The 15,633-nt window shown below is 41.3% G+C and overlaps 1 protein-coding gene across 11 annotated transcripts in view; it reads left to right on the forward strand.

Annotated features, from left to right (window-relative positions):
* The window catches only part of HIVEP2 (HIVEP zinc finger 2), a 193,126-nt gene that overhangs the window by 47,248 nt on the left and 130,245 nt on the right, over positions 1-15,633 (forward strand). The gene's annotated exons all lie outside the window — the stretch shown is intronic.

Consider the following 15,633-nt stretch of genomic DNA (forward strand, 5'->3'; position numbering starts at 1 on the left):
ACCTCCCTTGTCTCTTCAGAAAGGAGGCAAGAAAAGGCAATTAAAGAATACTGCGGGGAGGGAAATGCTCCTCCCCGTTTTGCTTTTTGGAATGTCAACAGAGTTATGGCTTTTCTGTGTGTCTCTAGGGGTAGTTGGCTGCTTCTGTCCACCATCTTTTTCTAGGAAGAGCCTTTGAATTGCAGTCTTCACGTGGTGGGGGGCTCCTGAAAGCTGTAATCAGCTTCCTCCTTTGTGGGGAGGAGTGCTTTCTGGTGGTCATCTGGTGTCCTGCCTTCTACTTAAGGCCCCAGGGATGGCGTGGAGTGATTGGTGAATTGAGTATCCCTGCCCACCATTACTTGGCCTCTGTCTCAACTCTGAAACTTCAAGTCCCTTATCGAACTTGTGCCTCACAGCCACGCTCATCTCCGTCAATCCCACCAATCCTTTGGTTAGTTTCTTCACTTGAAGAGATAACTTCACAACCTGACTATTTATTATTTGTCCCTGTCCCTGTCCTGTATTTTGGGAATGACAGAAAAGTCTGGAAAATGTTTATTTTTGCTGTGCTTCAGTTTAGCTGATCCGTGGGATAAATCAGATGTCCTGCTCTATCTTGGTTAGCTCTGAGAATAATCTCTAATAAGTCTTAGACCATTTTTGTACCACTTAAAATTTGAGGTTGAGTTTGGATGGCTCTCTGCACCAGGTTCAGCGATACAAATCTTTACTCTTTTCCTTTCACTCCTAAAGGTTATGCCTGCCCAACCTCATGGATGGCTCTGTGGTGGTAGAAGGAAATTATTGATGAAAGGCCTGAGGATTTTATGTGCCTGAGGGCATAATAGCTAAATGTTTTCAACTTACACTTTGGGCCACACTCATCATTTCTTCACCCAAAGAAATGATCTATTTCCCCCATTGTTTCTGCTTGAAACATTCTTTCTGGCTTTACTCTTAAAAATAAATGATCTGCAACTAAGATGACATATACCCACATACCATCAGTTTCATTTATTAATTAATTTATGACTTTACTATTTTTGACTCACTTTTGTGTGCTGGCCTGAACAGCTGAAACACAACTGGTAAGTGTCTGAGCTAATGTTCTAGAAGTAAAGTGCAGACTGCAAAATATTGCAATGCGTTGAAATGGGCTGTAAGAGAAAATACACAAAGCCTAACTGTGACATAACAGGGAATCAAGTTCTGCCGGGGGACTTGACAGAGGAGTAAATTCTAGAGCTGCATCTCGCAAGCTGCATTGCGGTCTGTCTAGAAGGCAGCACAAGGAAAGGCATTACAGGAAGACAGAGCCCTGGCATGCAAAGAAGCAAAGACATAAAACCAACAAGTAAATCTTCATATGGCTGGATTACAGGGTATAGGGAGAGGATGGATGTCACGAGGGGAGGATCTGGAATGCTCGGCAGGAACCAGGTCAGGGAAGGTATGCCATGCTTTATGTTGGAGCTCTATCCTATAGGCAAGGAGGAGAGACACGTTCAGATTTGCGTTTTACCAGGAGCTGTCAGGCCGCATCACGAGAATGAATTAGCGGGACCCAAGCCTACACTGGAAGACATAGTTTGCAGACAGTTACAGTAATCTTCAAAAGAAACAACTGGAGGCCTGAACTCATGCTGGGATATTCAGAATAGTGAGCACAGGATGGATTTGCAAGTCTGGGAAACAGTACTAGTGACTGAGTCAGTGTGAAGGATGAGGGAAAGAGAAGGCAGTTCTCAGGACTCTAGCTGGACCACAAGGTGAAGAGGGATGACATTGCCCGGGATGAGAAATACAGGAAGATGAGCAGGCCTTTGAGAAAAGCAGTGACCTGCATTTTAAACTTGTTCTATCTATCGTCATGTGTGGTCTATGGAAGATCGTTGGTTTGGGGATCAGAAAGAACCTGAGTTTCAATTTTACTTCTCCAATTTATCACCTGTGTAGTTTTAGGTAAGTTACGTAACCTCTGGGGTCCTTAAGTTTCCTGGTCTGTTAAGTGGGCGCTAGTAGTTACTAGCTTGAAGCCCATTGGTGAGGGAGAAGAGAGATAATCTATGTAAAGCTCCTGACTCAAAGCCAGTTTTTAAATAAAGGGCAGGTTATTATCTCTTCTGTGGTCTGTAGGCAGATCTTGAAACCTGGAGCCTAGAGGGGAGGCTGAAAATGCAGTCTTCAGATTCAAAAGCATAGGGAAGAACAGAATTTATCAGGGGCCAAGGCAGCCTGCCCATTCATTCGTCCAGAATCAGTTGTTCAGAGCTGGTGTGTGTCAAGTTCTGTGCAAGAACTAGGGAAGTTAAGACGAAAAAGACTGTCTCTGGCCTCAAGGATCTTAGAGCCTATAAGGGTGACACAGGGAAGGGAATCAAGAGTGTTTTGAATAAGAAGAGGATCAGGGCAAATCAATATATCCAGATTTTAAAAGTTGTGTAGGGCTTCCCTGGTGGCGCGATGGTTGAGAACCTGCCTGCTAATGCAGGGGACACGGGTTCGAGCCCTGGTCTGGGAGGATCCCACTTGCTGCGGAGCAACTAGGCCTGTGAGCCACAGCTACTGAGCCTGCGCATCTGGAGCCTGTGCTCCGCAACAAGAGGGGCCACGATACTGAGAGGCCCGTGCACCGTGATGAAGAGTGGCCCCCCCCCTCGCCGCAGCTAGAGAAAGCCCTCGCACAGAAACGAAGACCCAACACAGCCAAAAAAAAAAAAAAAAAAAAAGTTGTGTAACATAACATATATTCATAAAAAGACATATACAGTTGGATGAATTTTCATGAACTAAAGAGCAGATCAAAAAACAGGACATTATTAGCATTCCAAGAGCACTTCTCTTGTCTTTTTCCAGCACAAGGGTAACTACTATCATACAGATTTTGCCAACTTTTTACCTTACGTGTATGGAATCATGCCATACGCTGTGTTCTCTTTTCTTTCCGGCTTCTTTCACTTACCAGTATGTTAGCAAGATTCATTCATGTTTCGGGATGTAACAATCATTGTCTCATTGTTGTATGGAATCCCACTGTATGAATTTACTACAATTTATTCATTCTGCTATTAATGAATTTGGGTTTTGTGTTTGGCTATTACAGATAATGCTTGTGTGAATATCTTAGTACATATCTGTTGGGCGTATTCCTAGGGGTGGAATTGCTGGATCTCAGGGCTTGTACATATTTAGTGTTAGTAGTTAACAACCACACACTTTTTCAAAGTGGATGTGCCAATTTATACTCCTTTCAACAATACCTGAGGGTCCTAATTGCCCCCACCCTGCTGTGGTATTTTCATCTTTCTCATTTTGACCATTTTCATGGTTATGTAGTGGTATAGCCTTGTAGTATTAGTTTTCATTTCTCTGATGATTAATGAAGGTGAGCCCCTTTTCATAAGTTTTTGGCTGTTTTATGCTCTCTTTTATAAAGTGCCTGTTGAAATATTTCGTTCGCTTTTCTATTGAACTTTCTGCCTTTTTGAAGCATCAATTTTAAACAATGAGAATTATTTACAAAGGACCTACCAAGAGCTATTCTAGCAGGGGGATCAGAGGAGAGGACAGTAGAGTCATACTTTTGCCCTCATAATCTTGACCAGTCTTTCCAAAAGGTTGGCTGGGCACAGGAGGAGTGAGATGATTGACAGATAGAGGTGGGACCCAGAGAGCATTTTTGCATAGATGTGAACCTATGTATGTGTGCTACCAATATAGAGCCACTGGAGAGGGAAAGGTGGTTGATATAAAGGAAAGGTGATCATTGATTGAGCAGAGTGCTGGAGCAGCCAGAGTGCTCTTAACTCCAGGAAGGGCTGATTGGGGCAGAAGGAGGGGAGGATAGGGAGGTGTGCTACTAAGTTTATGGGCAGGAACTGTACGTGGATGAAATTTTTCCTTGACAAACTCATTATTTTATTTTACTTAAAATTTATTATTTATTACTATTTTTATTTTATATATAATTTCTAAAGGTTATACTCCATTTACAGTTGTTACAAAATATTGTGTTGTACAGTACATTCTTGTAGCCTATCTTACACCCAGTAGTTTGTACCTTACATTTTTTTTTTTTTTCTTGTGGTACGCGGGCTTCTCACTGTTGTGGCCTCTCCCGTTATGGAGCACAGGCTCCGGATGCGCAGGCTCAGCGGCCATGGCTCACGGGCCCAGCCGCTCCGCGGCATGTGGGATCTTCCCGGACCGGGGCACGAACCCGCGTCCCCTGCATCGGCAGGTGGACTCTCAACCACTGTGCCACCAGGGAAGCCCTGTACCTTACATTTTACTTACAGTTTTTGTGAAGGAGAAGGCAAAGCCACTTGTCCGTAAAAGTTGGATAATACTGAAGAAAATGGGGACCATTTGGAGCTGCCTCTAGAAGCATGGTGATAATGCTCACCTGACCTGCAGAGGGCTCAGCAGAAGTAGCCTCCACAGTTGATGGTCCTCAGCCACTCCGAGGAGGTGATGCAGGACCTGGAGGGCCAGTGATCTAAAAGTGGTTTTGTGGATGCGAACGCTGAAGGCCAAGGTGGCAGAGGGTGCTGGCAAGGATAAGGGAGAAGTTGGTTCCCAGCAGGATCTAGACAGGATCGGGAAAGGAGCCTGGAAGAGGAGCGGGGGAAGAGGAAGGAGCTGGGGAAGAGAGAGATAGGCTGGGGAGGAAGAGGTCCTGAAGTATTGGAGGAGAGGGGCTGAGGAACTGAGTGTCTCTGTGAGGCTGGAAAACAATAGCCCGGGAATGGGACAGGTTAGGTGACGTGATGAGATTGACTAGAATACCTGTCCTATCCCTGTAAGGTGTTGTGGAAAATGATCAAACACTTAATTAAGCAAAGAACCTCTCAAAGGGGGTCACATTTTGAGTTTTAGTTTATCTTCATTGTTAGTTAATAAACATTTTTCGTTAAATGAAGACTTCTGAAGAAGTTTCATTGGAGTATTGTCCCCCCCCATATCAGTCATTGGTCCTTAGTTGGTTCAATAAAGTTGGTTTTAGATAGTGAAGGCAAATATAGGGACCCAAATGTCAGGTTTTACCCTTAAGTAAAATGCTGAAAATGAAGATCTGTTGCATCAGCAACTTCCACTGAAACAGGGTGGGCCTGTCACTTTAAGCGCTTACATTGGGAGTCTTCATTTCATCCATTTGGAGTCCTCATTTAATCCAACACTCATTTGTTGTGTTTCCTCATTGCTACACATGGAAATTAATAGACTGTGCTAAAATCTTTGGTTTAAATTTAGTACATAAGATGCATATTGTGTGATGTTCTCAGCTGAAGTCTTGAGAGTGAAGTTTACATTTTCCTAAAACTAGCAAATATTGCATTGCTAAATGAAAAAGGCTTCAGTAGAAGAACTGTATCAAGGAACTGGCAGATTGCAAATCCTATGATGTATCCCAGTATGTGTACGATTTACCAGGTAGCTTGCTGAAAATGTAGATTTGGGGCCTGTCCATGGAGGTAATGATGTGGGTTGTCTGCAGACTCAACTTTGAGAGACTTATAGACCAGTGTCTAGTTTTGGAAGATTGCTACAGTTCTGGGCACCACCCTAAGTCATTGTGACAAAGAAACAAAATAAACAACAAGAAAGGAAAAAGTAGAAAGTAGAAAAAGTAAAGTAGAAAAGAAAAAGCTAAGGAGAAAATAAGATTGATGAGGGCAAGAAAAGAGACAAGAATTTAAGTCCTGAAGAAACCCCTCTACAAATTTCTGTTTCAAAAGGCAGATTTCAAAGGATGATAGAATCACAACGATTTTAAGATTACAAGTGAAAAACAATGTGAAGTATGCAAGGTTACATGGGAAAAAAATATCAAAAGATACTGTCCATGAAGAGCCAAACTGGTTATAAATTCAAACTTCAAGTATAAAAATTAAAATGTAACGGTAAGTTTTATTTTTCCAACAACTTTTAAAATTGTAATGTGATGGGTATATTACTTGGGATAAGTTTTGGTCATAGAACAGGATTGTTATTATAAACAAATTGGATTATTTTATTTTTCTCCTGAATATCAGATCATGCCAGTGAGTTATCGAGGCAACCTTCAATGTCCAAGATGATTAGCACTGCTGCCTAGGGTTGTTGTAAAGATTAAATGAGATTTGAACTCTGGATGTCAGAATCCCTGGGTTCAAATTATTGCCCTGCCACTAACTAGCTTTATACCTTTGGGCAAGTTAATGCGGCTTAGTTTCTTCATTGGTGAAATAGGATAATAATAGTGCCTACCTGTAGCAATGTTGCCAAAAATAAGTAAGTTAGTAAATGTAAAGCATTTGGAAAAGTGCAGGCCACGTGGCAGACATTCAACAAATGTTACTCTGAAACATAACATCTATTGTCATTCTCTGTAAAAGCACGTACATGTTTTTAAATGATTATTCAAAATAGGGACATACATATGATTTTATAAAGTTACACTTATCTTGAGCCTTAGTCAATTAAATTATTGAATACCCACTCCTAAGACACTCCAAGCACTGCTGTGACAAGTAAAACATGGCCCCATCCCCCCGGACACTCGAGCCTTGGTAAGTTTTCCTGTTAACTTGGTTTTCTGGGGTAGATATTATGCTATGTTGGGGAATAGCATAGATGTTAATTGAAACTATGTTTTGAAGCACAAGTAAAAGATAGTGCATGAAGGACAGAAGGGGATGCTAATAATAGATCATAGCTTGATGTATTTCTAAGCATAGCAGATCACCCAAGAAAAGATGTTGGTATTCTTCCAGAGCTAGATATAGTAAAATGGATGCAACAGAGATAATATCAGAAAAACTGGATATTCAAGTGCTAAGTCTGCTATTTCCTGATTATGTGACTGTAGGCAATTGATTTGACCTATGTCTCCGTTTCTTCACCTGAGAAACAGGCCCATAGCCACTTTGCTGAGTAGCTTGTTTAAATGAGCCAATGTTTGTGAAGATGTTTTATGAGCTACGAGATGTTAGGCATTTGTATGTTTTTTTCCATGATTTATATTCTATAAGGCTTGCGGATTTCTGAAGATCCATGGCTCAGAAATGAGTACTTAGAATAATGTAGTTTTAATAGGATTACAGAGAACTTTATTATTCTCTGTAGAATTACCTGTAGATCAATAATAGATGGGTAACTTGTAGCAGAAATCAGAGCCCCCAAAAAGTCGCAGCTGGAAGGTGAAACAGGACAGAGAGGTATGCGGCTGACCTAAGGAAACGGTTCACAAGCTGTGGAATAGGAACTGAACCGGAAGATTCTCCCCTCCGCTGTCCACACCATTCCTTGACTATTTCTCAACTGAGTGGAAGGAGTACAGGCTTTGAAGTCAGACCTGAGTTAAAATCCCTGCTCCGTCACTTACTAGCTGTGACTCAGGCAAGTTATGAAACCTCTGTGAGTCTCACGTCCCTCATCTGCAGAGGGGTAGAATCACTTGCCTGGCAGAGTTGTGGGCACTAGAGATCACGTCAGCAAGGTACCTGCCCAACAGCTAGCTGATATGTTATTTTTCTCATGATTATACACTGCCAAATTTCAAGGCAACTTGAATTACACACTTGTTGAATAGGAATACTAATGCAACTAATAATAGCAACTGTTTAACTGAAGCGTTCCATGTGCCAGGCACAAGTCCAAGTACACTACACCTATGAGTATTTAATCTCCAAAACAGCCTGATGATGGAGGTATTACTGTTATGGCCACTGAGGCTCCAGGAGTGTAACTAACGTGTCCAAGGTCACCCAGCAACTTTATGGTGGAGCAGGTTTCCAAACCTGGCCGCTTGTGACTCCGGATCCCACTTTCCTAGTTACTGGATTATTCCTGTTCCTCCCTGGCCAGTTTAGGGATGTGGGACAGAGAATGAAAGGACTAGTTGTTTCACGAGAACTGTTTTTTGAGTAGGGTGAGTATTTGCTTTCGGAATCTTCATTCGGGTAGACGGTATTGGAAGGGGCCAGCGCTTACCCATCATGTAACTTTTGAGTATGTTATGAAGCCTTGTAGAGCTCCACCTTCCTTCTTTGTACAGTTTTATACTTGTCAGGATTGTAGTGAGCATTTAAACGGTGGATGATAACTGGAGGGCACAGTCCTGGCAGCCATCTCCAGTTCTAATCTCTGCTCCCCACTCCCTTCTTAAGTAGCAGGCTGGCACTGAGGACAGAGCCTTGGGGAATGCCTGCTTTCTTTTTCCACTTTAAACCAATGGGGTTCTCTGTTATTCAGCACTCCCATGTTTTAAACCAATGGTGTTATATCACAGGATTCTGCAACTGATCCCCTTGAAAGGGCATTAAAATATTTGCTCACATACCTTCTCATTGATCTGTTACATACTTCCGATCAACTGCCTTAGGTGAAGATGGGCACATCACGTCGGTCTTTTCATTGATTTGCATCCTATGTCTGGATATGTGCACTCAGAGCACAGTCCCTTTAAGAACCACTAGCCCTCAGCAAAAATAACCTAGAGCAGCTCAGGTTACTGCCAGGCTCCAAAGACTCTTCAGGGGGTCAGGTTGCTTATTTCTCTGGCACCTACCTCAGCAGGAATGTAGGAAGAAGTTTATTTATGCCAGCAGAGGGGGTCTGGGTGGATCTGTGCACTGGAGTTCCCACCTCTAGCCCTCACCTCTGACTTTTTCAAGACGTGCCCCCTATTTCATGGTAGGAAGGTTTTTGGTTGGGCCACTTAAGTGGCATTCGATTCATTGTGACCCTGTCCCTGGACCTGGATGTCGGAGCCAGTCTTTCCTATCAACCTTGGGTTTTGGATTGTTTCTTTGAAAAACAAAAATGAAAACGATATCAAAAGCCATCAAAACAAACATGCACCTCCCATCCCAAAATTGAAAGCATGGCAGTGCAGTGAGGGGAGGTCACGGGAGGACACGGCCTTTTCCCCTGGACCCCCTGTGCCTGCACGTGTCTGTCTCACCAGCCTTTCTTGTAAGGAATGTTTTTACTGGCTGTACATAAGCCCAAGGAACAAAGAATAAACAGGGCCTAATGCTCTGTAAAGATAAACAAACAAACAAATGGAATGAAGTCTTCAATTGTGAAAACAGTGAGATATCTTAAGAGGCGGCACAGTATGGGAGGGGGCAAAGAACCGGCGAGGGCTTAGACCATCCGGGGCCTTGTCCCAGCCATGCTACTGAATTAGGTGAGAGGCAGAATTGTTGAGTTTTGTCAGCTAAGTGGTATCTGTGAGTGACTCACATTCTTTAATTTTCCTAGAAGGAAGATGTGGCTCAGAGAGGTTGGGTGACTTACCTAAAGTTACTCAACTTTAGGTTGGTAGTAGATCTGGACCTACAGCCCAAGTACACACATCATTGCTCGTCATCCTGCTGCAATGACATTGTAAAGAGTCAAGATCTCTCCAAGTCCCTGTTTCCTTATCTAGAAATGGGGATTCTGCTACCTGGCATACCTTCTTTGTAGGATCTTTTAAGGATCTGCTAAATGAGTGTGGGTGGAAACACTTTAAAAAAACGATTAAATTATATATTAATATTAATTAATAGTAAATTATATATATACACATATGATGAGATATATGTACGCTGTGATACCTAATATTTTGTTAAAATTCTTCTTGTGGGAGCATATTAACAAAAATCTGGGTTCTTCTTTGGAAATGTGAAGCACCATGAAATTCCCGGATGTATGGTAAAAACTCTAGACTTAGAGTCATTAACCTGACGGTTTTACCTACTAATGCTATCATTACTCTACCTTTCTGAAAAATGGGAATAATAAATTTCTCGGCCTATCTTAAGTTTCACGTATGTATATATGTGAAAGTACTTCATGAACCATAATGCACAGAAATGAATTATTATTACCAAATATTCCTGAGGGCCACAAACCCTATCCAGAGAGCACGTGAGGTATGATTAAGGAGATAGGTCATATATTCAAAAGCAGATTTCAACATTATCTGACCTTGGTGTCAGATAAAGACTGTACTCTACAGATAGTGATTGCAATGAATTAATAAGTCCTTTTATTATAGTTTCCAAATGGAAGTATAATCATATAGAAGGTAGAGATTTAAATGTTATTTTCACGACTTTCTCAGTTACACCATTTGCTCTAATATTTATATGTCTGATTTATCTCATTTGATTATTACAGAATATTTGTGAGTTTTAATTAATATCATCATTATCTGATGAATGAGAGGTCAAAAGATTTTCCTAAGACCTTATGGAATGTGAATGGCAGAGCTGGGAATTGAAACAAGGTCTTCTGGTCCCACATCCTGTGCCCTTGCTGCTGTAACCTGTCTCTTTGTGCTGTGTTGGGGGTTCCATTCTGTGGACTGTATTCTTCATTGGTTTCTTTCATTGATACAGTCATTCATTCAACATGAATACTCTATATGGAACTCTGTCATATTATCTCATACTCCAGGACTAAATCTCTTTGGATAGAATGGGTTGTTTTATGTCTGATTCCTTTAATGGAAGGAGAAGTAGTGACACTGACACTTGAACCTTGCAAAAATACTGATTTGGGGTTGGGGGAGAAGAGGAGACAGGCCATGAAAGGGGGAACCACTGTTGTCAGAGTCAAAATAAATCTTTGCTGTGCAATAAGGTAGTCCCCCAGTCCCATAGGGTATTTACATTTACATTAATTAAAACTTAAAAATCAGTTCCTTGGTCACACTAACCACATTACAAGTGTCAATAGTCACCTAAGGTTGGTGGCTACTATATTGGATAGTACAGATATGTAGACATGTGTCTGGTCACTGAAATAGATAATTTTGACGTCTGATACGTGTATGTATAATTGCACACCGGAAATGAAATTGTTCTGTTATACATTTCTACCTAAGACATAATGAGAGCTACCATTTATTGAGCACCTTCTCAATAAGCACTGGGCACATAATGTATATTGTTTTATTTTATCCTAACAACGTTTTTCACACTGGGAATCTAAGGTTTGAGAGGTTATGTAACTGCCTAAGATATGATAGGGCTATGGACTGATGCCAGTTTTCTTTGATTTCAAAGAGAATGCTCTTTTACTCTAGCATGCTGTCTTTCTATGTAGCCTAATTGGATTACATCAGGAGTTAACATTCTCAATGCATTGTCTTATCATTCAGTCCATTTCAGTTCAGCAAATGTGCCAGGCGGTCACTCTGTTGGAAGCAGGAGGTGCAGCAAAATCAGCACAGCACAGCCTCTGACCATAGGGAGCTCCAAACCAAATAGAGAGTTCAGACATGTAAAGAATAATTGTGATAGTGGAGCATGGTCTCTGACCCAAGACTGTGTGATGCAACCAGGAGCCACTGAAAGGTTCAATCCAATGAGTGCCATAGTCAGATTTATATTTGGTAAAACTCCCTTTTTAGTCACGGACAGTCTTGTTTGAGAGGGAAGGGAGAACCTATGATAGTTATTGTATTTACCTAAGTGAAGGAATGTTGAAGGCTAAAACTAAGGTCATAGTGGTGGAGTTAGAAGATTGATGAGAGAGAGAGGCAACTTGATAAAATTGTCAGGCTTCGGTGGTTAGAGCTGAGGGTAAGAGCAGTTAAAGGTGACTCTCTCGTATCTACCTTGGGTGCTTGGTGAATGTTTGGCCTCCTCAAAGGACGTTAGCTATGAGGAAAATGTTGTACATGAGTGTGTGTGGTGTGTTGTTGTGTGTTGTGTGTATTGTGTATGTGGTGTGTGTTTTGTGTGTGTGAGCAGTCACCCTCAAGTAGGTGAATTGCAGGGTGGGAAGGGGTGAAGATAATGACTTAATTGACCACAAGCCCATAAAATATCCAGAAAGCAATCTTATTTGGCAAGTGGAAAAGGCCGCTATAAAACAATGACATCTTTTAAGAATGCAATTAAAAAAATGAAAAATAAAACAGAATCCTGCCATAATACTGACTAAAAGGGAGAACTAACCTTATAGTCTAAATATGATGCATCTGTCCTAAAAGGACTAAAAGGGAGACTAAAAGGGAGACTAAAAGGGAGAACAAACCTTATAGTCTAAATATGATGCATCTGTCCTAGGCTAGCCATAGGATAGTGAACTCCATATAGTCACAACATGTAAAAATGTTTATTATCATGAGATTCCAATAGTAACACAGAGGATGGATTTAAATATGGCTTCTAGGGAGCCTAATGTTGAAAAGGCAGATTTTTCTACATTTTCTTTGGTATATGTGCCCCCCCCTTCTTTTTATATAATTAAATAATCTGTTTTTAACTTAGTGACCAGATAATTATGTTGTTTGATATTTCTAAAAGATAAAAGTTAGCAGGTGTTCTCTAACATGGTTTCTGGCAGTTCTTAATTTTTTTTTTTTTTTTTTTTTTGCGGTACACGGGCCTCTTACTGTTGTGGCCTCTCCCGTTGCGGAGCACAGGCTCCGGACGCGCAGTCTCAGCGGCCATGGCTCACGGGCCCAGCCGCTTCGCGGCATGTGGGACCTTCGCGGATCGGGGCACGAACCCGTGTCCCCTGCATCGGCAGGCGGACTCTCAACCACTGCGCCACCAGGGAAGCCCGGCAGTTCTAAATTTTAAGCAGTGGTTTGTTTGTGTTGCAGCAGAAAATAACCTCATAGGGTTAAATACTTATAATGATAGCATAGGTTCCAATCTAGAGTAAGGAGGTTCCATTTTCTTTAGAAAAAAAAAATCAATTGTTCTGCTGATAGTACATTTAACAGACATGGAATTACTAAAACCAGGAGTGCTGATGGAAATAATTTCTTCTGGAACTCAATCTGTGGTCTTTGGATTGATAGTTATGTCTGTGCAGTTTGAAACAGTGTCTGCTTTGGAGATTGTCATTGTTTTAAAATTATATGAGGATCCTCAATTCAGATTTGACCAGCATAGACCACCATGACAGAAGGCTGTCAAATGCATGATGCGGGGTGAAACCTGATTATTTCCGGGTGCCTTGTCTAGTTTTGAGTTATTTAAAAACACAAGCTTCTGTAAACTTTGTGAAACATTTTTGGTTTCTGAGTCAGTTAACTTTAAGTACTTCTTTCTTCTTGGGCAAATACAGACATATCTCATTATCTTGTGTTTTAGAATTTTTTTCCCAGTTTCTTAAAATTGTTTTTCCTCTATTCATTTTCAAAATGAATAATAAAATCTTATGAAATAAAATAGACTCTAGATTTAATGTTTTATTATCTCACATTTTAAGTTAGGAATTACTTGCTGAGCTGTTATTAATTAGGAAGTTTGCAATACTTCTATGGGGAGAGTGTTGCAGGTACATGTGTATTTCTTCAAAGTTGCTTAGCAGTGATGAACTAGAGGGCACCAGCGAACGTTTCTATTCGGGTTCTTTAAACTAGGCCACATACTGTTAACACGTATGCACAGGAGAGAAACGTGAATGCTTTGCGAAATCTTAGTACTAAAAATAATTTCCACCTGTATTTATAGCAGTGTTATCATACTTGAGGAGAGTGATGCAGAACCTACCAGTATAGGAAGAAAAATGTCACCTTGTTACCCTTCCTGGAGAGCTGCCCTCTAGAATAAAGCCCTTCAGTTTGTCCAGAGTTAGAGCAATGCTGCTCATAGGTCTTCTCCAATTGCATGGGCAGGATAGTTAATATCATTAAGTGCTGAGATACATTCTATCACAGAGAAGTGTTCTGTGCCTAATAATTAACTGGGTAACAATGAAAATCTGTCCACTATTAGGAAAAGATTGGTAATTAAGACTTCCAAATAGGGCATGCAAGTAGGAAGTGTTCGGGTCCCGAGGCAGCATTTGGGGTTCCGTCAAAGCCAGTTGCCTTCCTGGTTCATTGCGTCGGCACATTTGCTTAAAGGAAACTGGGGAGGGAGCATTCTTAGATATTCAGATATTAAAATGTGCATAAATCCAGCACTTTCTAATATGAGAGCTGTGTGAAGAGGCTTTCCTTTGCAGGGTAACTGTCCATATGTTTGAGTGGGAGAATAAAGAACAGATAATTTGAAAACTGTTGAAATTGTTACACATGTAAAAAGTTATTTTCCTCCTCATAAAATAAAAAACCAGGATTTAGTCTGAGTTAACATCTTGTCACTTAATGAAAATATTCGCATATTGCATTTCATTGGTTGATTCATTCATTCAGCATTTTGGCACACAGTAATATGCCTACTATGTGTCAAATACCACAGTAGGTATTTCTAATACATGTGAGATTTATTTCTATACATGAGCAAACCAATTCAGAAGAGATATAATTGCAAATATGGTGTGCAAAATGTCCACTTCTTGGGTGAAGCTTATAATTAAGCTTAACTCTACTTAAAAGCATGTTTTAAAAGAGTATAGCTGCAGAACTGCAATCTGTGTCACTTTCCTAACATTTATTTGGAAAGCAACTAATGTTCTTCTTCTGTGGATTGATTAAGTGTTAATGTTTGGGGAGCATGCTTTGAAAAACGAGGGACTGTTATATGAAGGAGAATGTGACTGAGAGAAAAGATTATGTGGCATTTTATAAGATAGTTGGTGGTACTGTTTAATGCTTATAGAGTTGTGTTAAAATTTACTAAACAGCTTGGTGTTGCAGGAGCTTATTTAAACCAGCTCTTTGTGGTTATGTCTGGTGAGGAAGCTTCAGCTTCGACTCTCTCCAGCCATATAACTGCAGCGTAGTGACTTCAGGTCTCTTGTAAGAAAGTCTAAATGTAGGCTGTTGAATAATCCCTTTGAGGGCCCTGTAACTATTTTTATGCCTGGATATGCGTCATCAGTGGGTATTTTCTCTGGTGACTTGCTTACATCAGGTCTCCTACCATACATTCTATCAGTGAGTGACTTATGATTGATGGGAACCACGGCTGTTGTTTAGCTTATCTGTGACCTCAGCGAACGGACAACAGGAATTTCCAGGCTGTCACATTCTCTGAATGCTTGAAGACAGGGGCTCACGGTGTTGATCCAGGCAGGTAGCAGAGTGATATTATTCACCAGCGGAGGATGGGAGGAGGGATAGGAGAAGCAAGGGGAGGGAGAAGGAGGGGAAGGGAAGGGGAATTCCTTTGGCGAACGGCGGCAATTCTGGCTCAGCTGGTTGCTTCGCCCTTGGAGGCTGTGTTGTGTGGGGAAAGGTGCGTTTCCTGAACCCGAGAAAGCGGCAGTCAGAGCCTTGATGGACGCACCGAGTGACTCCGTGGGGTTGGCCAGGGAGGGCATTGAGTTCTCTTTCATGAGTTAAGATTTTGTTTTTCTAATCAGTTGGGTTGATCCATGAGCCACTGGATTGTTCTGATCCTGGAGAGAAGTAAGGGCTTTGAATTGAAGATGTACCAGCATTCGTGGCGATGCGTAGGAATCCAGTGCTGTCTTTCGTCTAGAAATGTTTGGAGGTGATTCGAAAAAGTTAACCTGCACCTCACATCAACACATTTTTGGGGAGTAGAGCCGTGCATTGGTGTCTGTGTGTGGAAATGAATTATAAGTGAATTCACAAAAGTGTTTTCTCATTTTCTTCCTTTTCCCCACCTCTTTCCTACACATGGTGAATAAGTTTCCTGAACTGTAGAATGAGAGTTACCAGCATTTTCAGAGCTACATTTGCTTTGGGATAAGCGTGTCCATCTCCTAAACATTTTTCCTCATCTCTGTATTCCCGTCTCC

Source organism: Orcinus orca, chromosome 12 (genome assembly GCF_937001465.1).
Source record: "Orcinus orca chromosome 12, mOrcOrc1.1, whole genome shotgun sequence".
Taxonomy (NCBI): Eukaryota; Metazoa; Chordata; class Mammalia; order Artiodactyla; family Delphinidae; genus Orcinus; species Orcinus orca.